This window comes from Rhopilema esculentum, chromosome 5 (genome assembly GCF_057945365.1).
Source record: "Rhopilema esculentum isolate cy_ngs chromosome 5, ASM5794536v1, whole genome shotgun sequence".
Taxonomy (NCBI): domain Eukaryota; kingdom Metazoa; phylum Cnidaria; class Scyphozoa; order Rhizostomeae; family Rhizostomatidae; genus Rhopilema; species Rhopilema esculentum.
Window position 1 is genome coordinate 9,590,777 of NC_142819.1, and position 12,024 is coordinate 9,602,800.

At 35.7% G+C, this 12,024-nt stretch overlaps 1 protein-coding gene across 1 annotated transcript in view; it reads right to left on the minus strand.

Annotated features, from left to right (window-relative positions):
• LOC135689738 (uncharacterized) overlaps positions 1-3,478 on the minus strand; it is a 29,989-nt gene extending 26,511 nt beyond the window's left edge. Inside the window, exon 1 of the mRNA XM_089108521.1 lies at positions 3,210-3,478. The gene's annotated coding sequence lies outside the window, so the exon portion shown is untranslated. The remainder of the gene's footprint in view (positions 1-3,209) is intronic.
• Positions 3,479-12,024: the final 8,546 nt, after the last annotated feature.

Sequence of the window (12,024 nt, forward strand, 5' to 3'; positions counted from 1 at the left end):
CAATGATGCTACAATTAGTGATCAAACAGACATTGGTTCTGCAGTATCTCTGGAACAAACAACAAGACAATTATGAACCCCTCCCCCCTCCCCCCAAGAGGAAAAGATGATGGACGATGTCAAATATCGTCTTTTTGATCATGAGCTGGTTGACAGAAACGTGAAGGCTTGTTACGAAAATGGGTGGTTTATCGGTAACATTAAATACTGTAATACCAAACTGTCCGAATTCAAAGTAAACTTTCAAGATGGCACATCTGATTACATACAGTTGGGGGATATTGATGATTTGGAAGTAATTTTTCAGTAAAATTTCACAGACCAGAATTTAAAAATGTTTTTATGTTTATAAATTGCATAGTTTTGAAATTTATGTCAAACAAACATAAATTTCAAAATGCGATTTTTTTTTAAAATTTCCCATCTGAAGCTAAGTATGTTCTAGCCTTGTCCCTATTATTTGGGCAAGTGGAGCCTCAGTGTTCTTATAAAGTGTGTTCTTATAAAAAGAAGAAGCCAAAAGCCGCAATTTAGAATATTGTCAATTTATGGTGATTTTGTGAAATTCATGGTCACGTAACATCTTTAAGCTACTTTGAAAATGTATCATATAAAGTGGCTTGGCTCATGAACCATCTGAGAAGGGTCATCCTGTACCTGTACTGATCCTACTTAACGGATGACATAACATAACGGATGATGTTTTGCTATGAACTCCAATGCCTGGAAGACACAAACGAGGATGCCCTACCCCATACCATATAGACCAACTAATGGATGATACAGACGTTTAAAAGAGGAACTTCCAAATTTTATGAATGATAGCGATAGATGGAGGGAGCGTGTTGAAAAAAGGCGAGTTTGCTAACATGAGGTGGACAAAGTTTTGCTTCTGAAGAAAGTTACAAATTATTTTAAGTTCCAATAATTAAATTGCAAAAATCTTAGGGATCAAGACAGGTAAATTGAATGTCGAAAAATTGGGAAGAAACCTGCTGCAGAAAGATAGGAAGAGAGAGTAACAAAATAAAATAAAGAAGGACAAGGAAGATAATAATAAAAAGATCTTGGCTGGCTACTGTAATTCACTATAACAATTTGGATTCTTCTATAGCCGAAAACGGTAACTATGATGAAGAAACACAGATCGCCTGTACCTGATTACGACGAATAATTACTTTTCCTGACTGTATTCTAACTATATGAACTGAGAGCGCGTTTCACACAGAAATTAATCATAAGTTATCTATGCAGAAGACAAGGGTAAAGTCAAAAACATACAATTATAAACTTGAACTATGTGTCCCCAGTTTAGCAAGAAAGGTCATAGCTCAAAGCATCAAGGGGTTTGGATCCATACACCCACTACTCTTTTGCTTTGTGTTCCTAACCCCTTCCTAAACCAAAAGGAACATTGTTGTAGAGGTCATAGCTTTCAGTTTGATTGATTTTTCCAGACTTATACTTATAGGTCTAAGTGTTGTGAAGGTGTCGCTTTTCTTAAATCTAGTTATCTTTTTGAGAACCTCAGGAAAACTATTTTTCAGGCAAGAAGCACAATTTTTCAAAAAGCTAGGCTAAATAAGATTTTTAATAGACTCTAGCAACCATCTTTTATTTTGCATTTACTTTGTCTCATGAAACATGAAAACAAATAAAACTTGGACGATTTAGATGTGGATCCTAGATTACCCTATTCAATGCTGGAAGTGTACTGTAACAATGTTACCTGTGTGCAAAAGTTTGGACTTTTGGCCATTTTAACAGGCCCATCTTATAATTTAGATTTAGATTTTCATTCCGTACCAGTATAGTGATACACAATGAAACAATGTTAGATAAATCAAAAACCTGATCAAAGATCTGAAAAGAAGACGTACCAGACATCTTTAGAGACCAATCAGAAAATTTAACAGTCTTATCTTCAACTTTTATTTTATAGGGCCGGATCCAGAAAAAAATTTGAGGGGTGCTCAGTTTTGGGTGGTGCTGATGCCATGCCAAAAAAATTTACTGGTGCCACGCCCTTCAAAATTTATGCTGATTAGAATTTCTTTCGGACATTCAAAGAGCAAGGGTTGTCAATACCTGTTTTTTAAATATAATTGATTTTAAAACAATTATTTTCTCAACTTCTGGAAATGTGCTATTTGAATAAAACCTATACATAAAATACAACAAAAGGATGTTAAGAAAGAATTGTAATTGCTTTTTTCTTGGTTGAAATAAAGACAACAAATATTTTATGTCTTCTTCCATTATTCTGACTGCTTTATAAACTTTTTTAAAATGCAGCTACTTCCAATAGATGAAATAAATATCATTAATGTTTTTGTCAGTTTATGTACTAATATCTGGTTAGTGATTTTGGGAAGATGACAATCTTCTGGGCAATCAGTAGGTCTGTAAGGCTGAGCTCTTGGCTATTTAATTGAGATTTATAGAAGTTTCATAAACACTTAAATATTTTGTGGATTACACCAAAAAAAGTGTTTTTCAAATCGTTTATGGAAACCAAGTTGGAAAGTTGCATTGGAGGAATCTATGGATAAAATAACTTTTTTCAAATTTATATGCATCTTAGATGGAAATCATTTACCATGCCTGGCATAAAAAAGGTATAGAAAAACAGTATACTCACAAATATAGGTTTTAAAACTTTTTGTTTATAATTAGAACCCAATCTATATCTTAGAAAGTTATAAAAAATGGTTCTATCAGTCCCCCATACTGACCACTTACTAAACCTCCCACTGATATCTGCTACCAATTACTTTGGAAATACTTATTCAAAACTTTTGGAATTTAAAATAAATAACAAATATTAAAATAATATTTAGAATTAAGATGAAGTAAGGTGTAGGGCAGAACATACTAAAAAACTTGGATTTTGTGAAAATATCTCGAGTTCAAGTGTTTATAAATTTTGTAAGATATTCATGTAAGATATCCTCTCAAATACCCAAACTTTAAAATGGAGAATCTAAAAATACTGCGCCTGAAACAAAATCTACCTTGCTGTCATCGAGTCTGCACAGTGTGACATGTGCACGCAATAGAATTTACATGCACACATCTTTTTTGCTCTTGCAAAAACAAGATCTTAGTCCTAAACTGCCATGCTCTACAGACTGAGCTCTCATTACAAACGCAGAGGTTTATAATTTGATCTCTTGCATCAAGTTTAAAAAATGAAATAAAGGCCTTACCTCATTACGCGTGCTCTTGTTCTGTTAAAACTTCAAAAGAAATTGCTTCACTTCTGTTGTGACTGCCGATCGCCATTTCTACACAACAATTACAACATGCTTCTTCCGCCTGCCTAAATGAAAATTTGAACTACGTTTGACAATAGGGGGTGCTCCCGCCAAAAGTGAGCACCCGCAATATCAGAAGCCGATTGGTTGCTTTACAATCGCGGGTGCTCAAGCTCATTCATTGATTGGCTATAGTTAGTTTGCGAAAGACTAAAGCGCAGACCAGGGGGTGCTGGAAATTTTACAACGATGAAAAGCTGCACAATCTGGTCCGTAAATTAACTGGCTTTCAACATACAGAGAACAGGCTAGAAGTGCTCAGACGGGAGAGAAATTAATTTTCACGGAGGAATACAAATGAAAACCTCAAATTAAGTGTCCGCCTATTCTGAAATTTTAAAATATCACATCCTGGAAGATTTGACATTTCTCTTTTTTCTAACTCAATGTGTAATTTAAACGTATTTTTTATAAGAAACCAGAGCACTATAAACTACTCGAAATTCCTTCTTTTAGAGATGGGATAGTGACAGTTCTTTCGGTAGGCACCTTTATATCTTTTTAAACTGACATAAAGATAATAGAAAAAAAACTTTTGTGTTTCTTAAATGTAGCTCTCTGGCACTTTGTATTTAAAAACCCTCGAGAAACTTTCAGTACAAGCAAAAAATGTGCTAAATACTAATCTCTACATACTAATACTAATCAGTGATATCGCTATTGGCAGTATTTCCGTCTTTAATATGTGGTCCATCAAACCAAACCTATAAATTTACGGGCGTAGCTGATGCATTACATATGGGAGGCCTTAGCATTGATCTTACCAGAACTCTGTTGCTTTTTTTAGATAGAACTGCCCGAATGGAGCCTGAAATGCGATAAATTTTGCCTGATAAGGGGGGACTTTGGCCCTCCCTGCCCATATGTCTCTTACGCCTATGAATAAGCTCTTCTTCGCATGCTGAAAGTATGTTGTGGGAAATTCGGTTTTTTTTTAAACATACGGAAAGTTGTCGGGTATCACCAACAACACAGGGCTTTCATGACAAATTCTGAGTATATTTTGCACAAATAAAGAGTCAATTTTTTAAAATTATCATCATTTTGTTGTTATCATTATTAGAGCATTTATAAGGCGTAATTTATCTACAATGAAAACATATTGAAGTAAAATTTACAAAATCAGGTGCAATGTCAAAAATGAATAAGGAGCAAAACTTCACAAGCTAGGTATAAACCAGATAATTAAGCGAATGCGATTTTAAACAATAGTGTGAAGTGTCGTAAATGTTGATTTAAATTCTATAGTGCTTCCGCCTGCGAAGTTCGATGGGGAGCGAATTTCATGATCTAGAGCAGCAATGCTAAGTCTTTCGTTATGTTGCATAAATACTCTACCTTTAAACCCCCAAAATACGTTGTATTACTACTACCCTAACAACTTAATGACTCCCTGCAACAAATAAAAGGGGCTCCGACACAGGTTGGAATATGGGACAAACTAAAGAAACAAACTAATGATCTTTCCATAAAGCTCTTTGTTAAGAGGAGAGATAAGAGGACCTTGCCCCCGTCTTCGGGGACCTGAATAACAGAAAACGTCCCCGTTACACTAGCCAAAAAAGAAATTCCAGAAAGCTTTTTCCATGCAACTTTAACTAAAGCAAGCTCAACCTGGATTACTGTTTTAAAGAAATTGAATGGATACAATTCATATCTTTATTCATTATCCTGTGCAAATATAGGTTTAGGCATTCTCAAGGGGTTTAGACTGCAAAAGCAAGTCCTTACAATATCTTGCTAACATCTTCAAATGAGTCTGTCATGGAGTCAGATACCCTGGGTACCAGACTCACTATATATGAAATAAAATAGAGAGTCTGGTCTAGTGCGCCCCATTCTCGTTCTGGTGTGCAGATATTAACCAATCAGGAGCGAGTGTACAGATTTCTGTACGTTCAAAGGTCACAACGAAACAATAAACTTAGCTCTGGTGTAAAACATTGAACAGAACAGAACATAAATAAATGCTAGCCAACGTAACGTTTGAGTTTGAAGATGCTGTTAAAACTGTACTCAAAGAATATTTTCCGCATGTTGTGGAACTGAACACAGAACAGTATTGAAAGCCTTGTTTGTAGAGAGAAGAGACACCTTCGCCATATTGCCAACTGGCTTTGGAAAGTCTCTGATATTTCAGGCTGTGCCCGGTCTGCAGAGTATGGCACTTTTCGACGAGATCTCCGGTGTGCACGAGCAAAAAGCCTGGTGTGCCGGTGTGCACAACCAAAAATGTCTGGTGTGCTGGTGTGCACCGACTATTTTCCCCTGTTGTGGTTGAAATTTTTGAATTTGCATCTCACCGTAAAAATGCGTGTGAAGTATACTGTTGAAGATAGCGCAAGTTTTCATTTGTATATTTGTCAAGTAAGATTCATGATATCTCAAATTGTTCATACACAACTGTGCTTGTTTTTATCAGCCGACATTTTTTTATGGGACCACACCAAGCCACACCCATCTTAGTTGCCACACCCAAAAATACCCGGTGTGCAACAGGTTTTGCACAAAAATATCTCCGGTGTGCACATGCCATACTCTGCAGACTGGGGCTGTGCCTCTCGTTGCAAAGAAATTAGGCCTTGTAGTGAAATGCAGTAGATAAAAAACACCGCAAGGCACCGAGAACAAACAACAACAAACACAATAAATCAGTTATAGCTAATATTTCGCCCGGCATACGGGGCTTCGCTTGTCGTATTGGCCATATTTGCTGTGGTGACCTTCCAATGTGGTGATTCTAACCGCCGCGGTGTCCAAGCGCGCTGCCTTCACAGTGAGGAAGTAGACTTTGAAAGTACACACAATTTATGAGGAAAATTACAAAAGACTTATTTTAAGTTGTATACGAAATTTGATAATGATTAACATTTAATAACTGCATTGTGCTATCTTTAATTTCATGCGTCGCACATGTTTTTTGCTGCCAAATGGCGTTTGATACCTGATTTCATTGTTATCTTGAGGCAGAAAAGTCTATTACCACTGTATTAAAAATGTCGACTTTAAAGAACTTAATAAAACACATTTGCTTTAAGATTTCCCAAAACTCCTCTGACTACTGAGTTTCTTTGTTATTTATCTGACAGTCTTGTTTCACAGGCCTAGTCTGTTAAATAGACTTCAGTTCTTTCAAGTAAGTTCACCAGAACGAGAATGGGGCGCACTAGACCAGACTCTCTATTATTTTATATAGTGAGTCTGGTACCCAGGGTAGGAGTCAGACAGCGACAAGGAAGTTTACGGCAGCCTTTTGGGCTTCTCCTAGTTATCTCTTCTTTTCTTCCCTTACAGAACTTTTACATTTTCTAATATTTTATATTTTCTAATATCATAATAGAATATTTTCCTGCAAACATAAGCCGTTCATGCAAAAACCAAAACGTCAGACAACCTGGTGAAAGCAAATCGGTAGGCTCATTAGATTGTGGCGGCTCAAAGTTAACGCCAGCAAAAATAGGATGGTGATATTTTCAAAAAACTGCAAAAGTAAAATGGTAGAATTCAATTATAATGGTGAAAATATGGAAGTAGTTAACGAATTTAAGTATCTTGGTATAGTTTTAAAAAATAATGGGCGCTTTGTTAGTGCACTGATAAAAACTCAAGCAAATAAGGCAATGCGGTATTTGATTTCAAGGGCGAGAGCCACTAACATTCAAAAAGACCTACAACTAAAAATGTTCGATTCACTAGTATTACCGATCCTAACCTATGGAGCAGAGGTATGGGGATTTGAAAAGTTATACTTAATCCATCAATTAGAGCTACAGTTTTATAAATTAATGATGAACCTTAGGAATCAACACTAAGTTATATGGTATACGTCGAACTAGGTCGTGTCCCTGTATCAATTAAAATAAAATCCAGAATGGTTAATTTTTGGGGCAAGGTGTTAAATGGTAAAAAAGAAAAGCTTCCCTATACTCTTTATTCTGTCTTAATACGAGATTGGGAAAAATACCTTGGATCAAATAAATCAAGAGTTTGTTTGATAATTTTGGCATTTTGATTGTATGGAACCATCATTTTGTAAATAATAGTAAGAAACTAATGGAAGAAGTTGAAACTAAATTAAAGGACCAATTTCTACAACAATGGAATAGCGAAATGTGGGATTCGTGTTTGAAGAAAACTTTTAGAAAGGAAAAATATCTTGACCTTCTTCCTTCAAATCCATTACAATACCTAATCTGGTTTAGAACAGCAAACCATAAATTGGCAGTAGAAACAGGCAGATGGGGCAAAATAAGTTATGATCAAAGAACATGTAATATGTGTTCATCCAACGAAATCGGAGACGATTTCCACACCCTCTTGAAATGCCCTACTTTTTCGCATATAAGAAACGATTACATTTCTAGCTATTTTGTTAAATACCCGTCTATACTAAAATATCAAATATTGATGACAAAGACTGACAACAATTAAAGACTGTGGGCCAATATTGCAAGACTTATAAGGGAGATTTTTAGGTACCTAAAACAAATGCAGGTCACCTCCTGTAAAGCAGACTAAGTTCTTTGTTGTAGTTGTTGCTTCTCTTTCCTTGTTTGTTTTAGCTGAATTTACATAAAATTTAATAGTTGTCGCTTAATCATGTTCGTACTGTTACTTGTTGTTGCTGTTAATTAATTAATTTTTCTTTTTTCCGTAAAAAGCTCTAATTTGTCATTTAGATGTAAAGAGATTATTTAAGTATGATGATGATGATGATGATGATTATGATGGTGATGATGATGATGATGATGATGATGATGGTGATGATGATGATGGTGATGATGATGATGATGATGATGATGATGATTATGATGATGATGATGATGATGATGATGATGATGATGATGATGATGATGATGATGATGATGATGATGATGATGATGATAGTGATGATGATGATGATGATGATGATGATGATGATGATGATGATGATGATGATGATGATGATGATGATGATGATGGTGATGATGATGATGATGATGATGATGATGATGGTGATGGTGATGATGGTGATGATGATGATGATGATGATGATGATGATGATGATGATGATGATAGTGATGATGATGATGATGATGATGATGATGATGATGATGATGATGATGATGATGATGATGATGATGATGATGATGATGATGATGATGATGATGATGATGATGATGATGATGATGATGATGATGATGATGATGATGATGATGATGATGATGATGATGATGATGATGATGATGATGATGATGATGATGATGATGATGATGATGATAGTGATGATGATGATGATGATGATGATGATGATGATGATGATGATGATGATGATGATTATGATGGTGATGATGATGATGATGATGATGATGATGATGATGATGATGATGATGATGATGATGATGATGATGATGATTATGATGGTGATGATGATGATGATGATGATGATGATGATGATGGTGATGATGGTGATGATGATGATCCAAGGATCCAAATTGGTCCGTGACCAGTTTTTTGGTGTTTACACTGGAGCGGATCCAATTCACATATCTCAAAAAAACTGGATCGAGCTTCTCCAGCCTTTTTTTCAGATCAGTAATCCAATTTGGCTTCTTGGACTACTTGACCTCCCATTGATAATGAGAACGAGATCCCTTCAATCTTTTAGCGGTTTTGCGGGCCATTTTTGCGAACGGATTCAAGTCAGTACACCTTGGAAAGCGATCCCACACGAGTCCAGATAGCAGCCCTAATGAGTACGGATCCAGCAGGCCTGGTGTAAACGAAATTCTTTTAATTCTCTTTCTTTATTTAAAATTGGTACTGTTTCTAGCTCTGCATACTCAAGCTAATCAAAACCTTTTTTCTTGAATATTTGTAAAGTAGGGGAGTACTTTATCTAGTTTGAAACTGAGTCCCATATTTGGCTACATCTGTATGATACGGTATCAAGTCCATACATTTTGTAATGTGGCTCCGCTGTTTTGAATTGGGTGTTTCAAGTAAGATGGGAATTCATTTATGGAAGATATTTCATTCATAAAAAGTGGATTCAATCCGTTAAATGTTTTGTACATTTCTGTCGCAAGATATTGTAAATTTTTCTTACGAGAAGTTACTGTTATATTCTTAAATAAAAGTTGTTCAAAAGTTTATTCATGATCATCGTGAGCTATTCAAATTGCTCCTTCATGAATCCGGTTCATCTGGCTATTACTTTTCCTACTGCAAAACATCCAAATAAGAGGATAATAATTAAAATATGATAATATGAACGTTTTCATTAAAAGAATTCGCTTAGATTCGTCCATATACGAAGCAATACTGGCTAGAGCGTTTACCTTTTTCCCAGCTTCTTTACAAAAAACTTTAATATGTACTTCTAATCTAAGTTGATGGTCTATTGTTACTCCCAAAAGTTTAACATTCTTACTTTCTATAATAGTAGAACCATTTATTTGAATTTTAGATTCCTCTAAATTGGATCGATTGGTTTTAAATGTTATAAGCTTACTTTTATCGCCACTGAGCACCAAAAAATTTTCATAAAATCATTTATTAAGAATAGCTGCTTCCAATTCTAAGTCGTCAGCTAGTTCATTCATATCAGTACTTGAATAGATCAGTAAGATATCATTTAAGTAAGATAGGCCGAACTGTCCATCGAATTCTTCCAAACAAAAGTTATTTTCAAACATATTTCCCACTGAAGAAAACAATGAAACTTGACAGAGAAATGAAAAAAGGAAAGGAAAGATAAGAAACAGAAAATGAACTAGTTACAATTAGTTACGTTGTATACAATTATTATGTTGTTATCATGAAAGACTTGTTAATAGTGTAATCTGTCTTTTGGATCATCCATTGCCTTAGATGAGATATCAATTGTCGTATAGTAAATAATTGATGGATTGTTCTTCTTGCTACCAAATTAAAGGGCCTTGTCAGCAGAGACTTCATAAGAGTTCCGATCAAAATTCACATAGGTATATTCATGCAAATGTACAGTGATATAATTTTATCAAACTATATATGAACCAAGATGTTTTGTTATCGGAAAATCGTGGGCCTAAGCCCCCCCAACCCCCCCCCCCCAAAAAAAATTGTCTGAATGTCCGCCACTGGTACAGAAAAAAGTTGAAATAAGTATTACTCCTACAAAATTCGCTATCCATCAAATTATAATAATGGCTGGAGTAATGACCAGGGCCGTTTACTAGCTATTTGGCTCAAGCGGGATCAATGGCGGGATTCAAGGTCCCTTTTCCAACAAACTTGGTGAGTCGTCCTTTACTTGTCGACAAAATCTGCCGACTAATTGAGCTGTCGTAAAGTCTGATTGGTACAAGGGCAGAAGCAAATCTTTTGAAGAACCGAAAAATTCAAACCCCATGAAAACAGCGGTAAAAAAATCCAAAACCCAATTAAAATATGCAAAAGTGTTTGGTACCCTTCCTTTTAAATCTTCTCAACCATTTTTTTGTCTGTAGCTGTCCAAATTGGAATTCTTTTTATTCTACCAAGTAACTGGGTAGAATAATATTGAAGTTTATTATCTAATGTCTTTTTGCCAGAAGACATTGGACACCTTTTTTGCAAAAGAGACAAAATGCCACCACAGCCAAGGATGATTCCTTTCAACATCAGCATCTGACTCTTTTGATTTCGAGGGGTCATAAAAAATTACTAATTAGGTAACAATTTGAAATAACTTTTCAAAAATTCAATTCGGCTTCACACCCATTTTTCTCCCAAAAAATTTCTTGCCCCCACAAATTATTGTCAGAAGATATTGCTTCCGTCCTTTTACCGGTCAGACTTGCTGACAGCCCCCAAAGCAGCGCTAGCTGGCAAAAAACTCCTCGTTTTTGCAACTGAATTTTTCCGGAAGGGGGTTTCACACCCTTCACGCCCCTCCCAAGCGGCAGCCCTTGAAATGGTAGAGTTCAGGAAAGCGTTCACTGTTCTGTCGGTCAAGTAGGGGTGATTCCTAAAAAAATTAAGCAAGGAGGGCTCCAGTGGCGATTTCTATAAGAAAGGGCGTTGTTTCTTATGCAAATAAAACATATCTAGACATTTGAAGATAAAGGTGTATTTTTCGAAAGCAATGCAAAATCAATGCAGAATTTATTAGGGTGGGGGGAGGGATGTGGGCTGAGCTCTTAAAATCAATACAATTTTAACAAGGAGGCTCCGCCAGCCTCGAAATCATCAATGCGAGCAATTCCACGAAATTTTAAAATCCTCTCCAAAAACAAAGTAAATTTGGTTTTGAGTTGGTACGAACCCTTGTTTTCTCATTGTTTGTCTTCTAGTCTCTGTCTACGAACATATTACCATAGCACTGTATGACCGTTACACCGTATGACCCTATAGGACCGCCAGTGAGTAATGACATTTGTACAAAATAGGCTGTCCGAGTATTCCAATTTCGCACATGCAACCAAACTATTGCAACCAAACCACTAATAGAAATAATTAAGGCCATTGAGTTGCGGTCACTTCCATCAGACCAATGGTATTTTTTATTAATACCGTAAAAGAACAGGAAAGTCTTTCTCCCGTCCGCAATTAGGTAATTCAAAAATAAACTTCATTCAGAAACAAACAGTCGAAAATACCAACCATAACCATTGATAGATCTGTTGATGATAAAGTTCCCTTTCTCATTTCTCTAAACAAAGGATTTTTTAGATAAGCCACCGTTTTGGGAAACGGCAAAAATTAA